Source organism: Mercenaria mercenaria, chromosome 9, assembly GCF_021730395.1.
Source record: "Mercenaria mercenaria strain notata chromosome 9, MADL_Memer_1, whole genome shotgun sequence".
NCBI lineage: Eukaryota > Metazoa > Mollusca > Bivalvia > Venerida > Veneridae > Mercenaria > Mercenaria mercenaria.
Window position 1 is genome coordinate 1,385,856 of NC_069369.1, and position 6,111 is coordinate 1,391,966.

At 32.8% G+C, this 6,111-nt stretch overlaps 1 long non-coding RNA gene across 1 annotated transcript; it reads left to right on the forward strand.

Moving 5' to 3' along the window:
- The first annotated feature begins 397 nt into the window (after positions 1-397).
- Positions 398-1,371, forward strand: LOC128559636 (uncharacterized). Its single transcript, XR_008372522.1, has 2 exons — positions 398-970; positions 1,239-1,371. It is a non-coding gene; the product is annotated as an uncharacterized LOC128559636 (long non-coding RNA).
- Positions 1,372-6,111: the final 4,740 nt, after the last annotated feature.

The window sequence follows — 6,111 nt, forward strand, 5'->3', positions numbered from 1 at the left end:
GATATAACGGGTATTATTAGACCTTGCATTGAGAAAGTGACCTTAAGAAATATCAACGGCTCATTGTTCGAAATTAATCACTACATAAATAAAATAAGCCATGAATTGCCATTACATACTTACATCGGTATCGAAATCACATTATTTCTTGTTTCATCCTCTAAACTCAATGACGTTACGAAACGAATTTTTTGATACGAGAACATCCGCAAATAGATTTACGCTGAAGCATTAATCAGAGATTTAGCTACAATATATAAAAGCTAGTTCCTTGACAGATATGTCCAAAAGTGTACGATGTTGTAAATATTTTCGGATATGATTTATGTCTATGGACCAAACATCGGTTGGCATTTCCGATAACCAAAAATAAAAGACCAGCTCGTTGGTCTATGTACCCAGTAAACACCTGACGTCGTACCGACGTTGGTTAGACGTTGGATTTTGGTCGCGACGTCGGCGACCTGAATCCAACGTCTAACCAACGTCATATCCACGACGTCTAATAGACGTCAGACTTAGACGTCTAGAAGACGTTGGAATTAGGTTGGATAGAAAGTCTGATAAAATGTTTTTAGTTATAAAACTAACTGGTATAATTTTGCTAGTATAGTTTAAAGATATTTACTTGTTTTCATAAAGGCCTGGACATGCGCTTATTAATAATAGTTCATTCTCACAACAAACATTATATTAATTATGTTACAATATCGCATGAGATTGTCTATTTTCGGAGACGGATTTTTTCACGAACTTTAAACTGTTCAAGATAAAAATGCATTCTATACACATGTATAAATTATTCTAAATTCACATAGATCTTCCCTTCTACACATGTTGTCTATTAGTCACACATTCTCGAGATAAGCCTGCATCGGTTTACATAGTCTTCCTGTAATTTGATATTTATTGGGATAATTAAGATAGAGCAAGTTTATAAATACTTTACACAAAGGGAAGGATCCGCAACGTGAGTAACAGATTTTTAAAAATTATACTTATTTTAAAAGTTATACTGATTTATATTCCGTATTTTTTTTTAAAAATTGACTTATTTTTGTTTGTTACTTTAAAAAGAAATTGCATTTAATTACATTTTACGAAGTTATAGAATATTTTTTTCATAGAATTTAAAATATTACATATTTGTTTGGCACGTATTAATTATGCTCTTAGTAATAGCATTAGTATATTTGTATATGTTAAATAATGAAACTGTCAAATTTTATACATTTCAGGTGGAAATGTTGGCGGAGTTGAAGAATCATACAAAAATGACGAAACTTGAAAGTTTCAATTACTGCATTACTTTTTGGACTTATTGTATTAGACTTACGTCGCCATAATATGAAATAAAGATGATAAAATACATGAGTTGATTACTTGTTTGATTGCAAATTACGTTGAAAATTTGGTCAGATTTTGGTTGAAAAGTGGTTAGATTTAGGTTGGAAAATGGTCGGATTGCGACGTCTAGCCAACGTCAGGATCCGACGTCTAAACGGTTTGCAAATCCAACCAAAATCCAACGTTAATCCGACGTCGGGGTCCGACGTCTATACGACGTCTAACCGACGTCAAATGCCTACTGGGTAAGATTAAATCTACTACCTGATGAATTTACTCAACTATTGTATTAATAACGTTCTCGGATGAAGACGTATATCATATACATAGAATACCACTGTATTTATGTGAAGTATTCGTATTTACAAACACAACATAGATGTATTTATGTATGTAATCATTTGGCTCAGAGGTCGCCACAGAACACAATGCTGGTAGATACACAAACTAGCAAACACTGAAAGCATCTATCGTTTAGTCGAAGTAAAATGAGTAAAAATATAATCCAAGTTCGTTCGTTGAAAGCATGATATAAGTAAGCTGCCAGGTTATTTAATAGCTTAACATTTGTACTTGACATGAGTGATTCAAACTTCTGTATTGTAGGCCATCTACAAAAATATGGTTTGAAAAATTTCCTTCGCAGTTCATAGTATTTCGGACATACTAGTAAAAAGTGATACTCTGTCTCTACCAAATTTAAAGGATAATTTCGACATTTCCTACTTTCTCTGGGGATATTTTCATGTCGACCCCTTTCTATTTCTAAATTATGAGCTGATATTCTAAATTTAGTTAAAGCGATTCTATGTTTGTTATTGTTTATTACGTTTTGTGAATGCTATAAGATGAAAGTCTGTTGGAATTATTTATGTTTGCGTACCAGCTTTGTTTATAAATATCTGGTATTCTAAGTTTAATTATTTGTAAATTAATATCAAGTCTATCTTGCTGTAACCAAATATTTGACAGACCTATTTCATTTAACAAAGTTTTTATGTGAAAAGCCCAGTTTTTTCCATTATATGACATGTTATTATCTGCATCTTCTTTAAGCATGTTATATGTTTTTTTAAGTATGCAGTTATTGTTTAATTTTAGTATTTTAAACCAATATCTGATCATTATTATTTTACGGTGTATTGCCATTGGATATCGTCCTAGCTCTCCATATAATGCATCTAGGTTAGTTGATTTTCTCACGCAAAGTATCTTTCTAAGAAATTTACAATGTACTATTTCAATACTTCTACCTTCGTTGAAGCCAAAAACTTCAGCACCATAATGTAAAATAGATCCTACCAAGATATCGAATAATTTACATTTATCCCGTGTCTTTAGATCTAATTGATTGAATACTGTGAATAAATTATGTAATGCATACAGGGAATGCTGAGCAAGATGTGTTGGGCTCGATACCAGTTCCCGTTTTTAAACAGATAAATACCTAAATACTTGAAGGTTTTAACAACTTCTAAAATTTGATTATTAAATGTGAAAATATGAGTAGAATGTCTTCCTTGTTTGAATATCATTATATTAGTTTTAGCTATGTTAACTTTTAAGTTCCAAGTTTGACAATATATCTGTAAATCGTTTAACATTGACTGTAACGCCTCTGGGGTATGGGCAAATAACGCAGTGCCGTCTGTAAAAAGTAGCATGAATAATTGTAAATCGTCTAAATTAAAAAATCCTTCAATATATCTATTAATGCTGTTAATTAGGTCATTTACAAGAAATAAAAACAAAAGACTTGAACTTAGGTCGCCCTGTTTGGCACCTATATTAGATTCAAAGCTTCGCGACAATTGTTTATTGTATTTTACAGCTGCTTTTACACAGCTATACATACCTTGGATAGCTTTTACAAATTTTGAACTAACATTTTGCTGAATAAGTTTATGAAAAATGAAAGACCGTTCTAATTTATCAAAACACTTTTCAAAATCCACATAGGCTACGTACAATCTCATCTTATTGGATAATGTTTTTGCTATAATAGAGTGTAATATAAAGATGCAGTCTACCGTTGATTTTCCTTTTTGGAATCCGTATTGGTTGTCTATAATTTTTTTTATGTTTTATTGACCATGTTGTTAGACGATTTAGTAGTACTTGAGAGTAAATATTTGCAATTATATTTATTAAAGTTATGCCTCGATAATTTTTAGCATTTTCCACGTCACCACCTTTATGTATTGGTACAATAATTCCGGACACCCACGCCTTAGAATATTCACCTGTGAGAAATATTCGGTTAAAAAAGAGTAAGAATAAATTGAGAAGTTTCATGAAATGAACATTTATAAATTTCTGCTATTATTTATCTTCTCCACTACTTTTATTATTATTTTGTGAAAAGACTGCCTTCTCTATTTCTGGCATGCTTATTTCTCTATCTAGATCTTCATCTATAATATTTTGGTCGTACGTTGCATTATTATTTATCGTATCTGTACTATAAAAAGTTCTAAAATGTTCGTATAAGTCATTTGTTGTTAACGTTTCCGCACTTTTACTGTTTTTTTACATATTGTTGTCTGACTTTATTCCAGAATTTACGAGGTTGGGTTTTAATAATCTTATTAAGGTTGCATTTTTCTTGAAAATTATATTTTTTCTTTTGAATTCGTTTTATTTTATTATAATTATGTTTCGTATTTATATACTCCTTACGTAACTGGTCATTATTTTTATTTTTAACAAAGGCATTTCTAGCTTTTTTGAATGGAGCCCTGGCTACGTAACATTCGGTATTAAACCATGGTTTCTGACAAACGTTTATTGGTACAGTTATTGCCCGTGACTCGCGTTTTACCAAACAGCATGCGAGCACCCGCTGAGAATATCGATAAATGATTGTACAATAACATTTATATCTTCATTTTGGTTAACTTTTTGAGTAAGATTAGTTATGTCATCTCTCTTTAACGCTATATTTTCATGAAACTGTAACACTTTTGTTTCATCAAATTTTAAAAAAGTTTCCTCAATTACTTCATTACATAAGTGATTTTGTTTCATGACCGGAATGCTAAAATGAATTCTGCTATGATCAGAAAACTCGTTTAGGGGAATTATATTGAATTCAGAAATACAGTCAAAATCATTAACATGTAACAAAAGATAGTCAACAACCGAAGAAACCTAGTGGCGAATGGAAGGTGTATTCACCAATACCTTGATCATGGTGTAAGCGTGAGTAGCCGATAATGTACGAGGTAGACCGACAAAATTCAATCAGGCGTTTACCTGGATTATCAGTAACATTATCTCGGGAAACCCGAGTAGGTATGTTTACATAGTTTGACACATTTGACAGATATGGGTCATGATCAATAAATTAATCAAATTCCAATATTTCTGTTAAATTCGATGTACAACTATTTAAGTCGCCAAAAATGAAACATTTTCCTTTTGCTTTATATCGTTCAATGCCGGACTCTATTTCTTCAAAGAAATCGAAGTTATGGGTATCAATAACTGTAGAATTACATGGAGGTATATAAGTACAACATAGATAAACATTTTCATTGAAGTGAAACAGATTTTTTGAAAGTTCTAACCAAACTATACCGTTTTGCTGTTTTTCTACCACATTTATGTATTTGTGGAGAAAGTGTTTGTAATATACATTAATACCCCCGCTGTATCTGTCTTTACGAGTATTGCGGGTTTTATTTCCAAAAATATGAACACAGTCGTAACCAATAATATCAAGATTTAAATTCACATTTTGTGATAAACAAGTTTCCGTGAGGAATATAAGATCGTAGTTCTGGATAATGTTAATAAAGTCTGCATCACTTACTTTCCGCGCTAGGCCATGAATATTCCAAGAAAGTATATTAATATCCTTCTCTCGACTTTCCTAACTTTCGGTATAATCCACTATTTGCCCGCTGGTAAACTTTTTGCTGATTTTATTATTAACGTATAATTTAGTTCCTACTATACGTGTAGTACTCCCATCTATATTTTCACTCTTGATATAGTCAGTGAAAGCTTTTCTTGTGTCTCTGTATGTTTGTGGAGATTGGATGCCAACACCCTGCTTCTTATCCTTAAGTTTCTGCTTTTTGTCGTCATCATACGATTTAAGCCTCACCTTCTCGCGAACGGCGTAATTTTGAAATTTGACCACGATTGGTCTTGGCTTCTTAGCGCGCGCACCTCCCAGTCTGTGTACTCTATCAAATATCATTTCTGTATGGTCAATATCTAGCGTTTCTTTAATCAGATCTCTGACTAGAGCCTCACAATTCGGGTGTTTCGCATGTTTGAGGTTTGTCTGGTTCTCTCTCATTGACCTTGACTCAAGGTCAAGCAACTTCTCCTGCATCTTATCCTCTGCTTTGTCTGATCACACACGCTTGTGCTTAGTTTCGTGCACATTGATTCTAGTTTATCAACTTTTTTCTTCGAATTGTTTAGAGCAATTTTCTGTTTCTCGTATTCGTCATTTATGAATGTGAGTGATTTTTCGGCTTCGGTACACGTCGATTTTTTGTAATGCACTTTTTATTTGCTTAACGTCCTCTATGAGCGATAATGCCCATCCTGGAGGTGCCGAAGCGTTTTACATAGGGAAAACATTCTGGGGTGACTGAATTCTATGCAAACCTTGCATGACCGGTGCATATTGTCCATTCATATTCATATTCACTGGCGACTGCATTACTGAATGTACATAATCCTGACTGCTCATGAAAAAGTTCGGCACTGTTCCGCCTGGTGATTTCAAGGTATCGGATGTGTAAT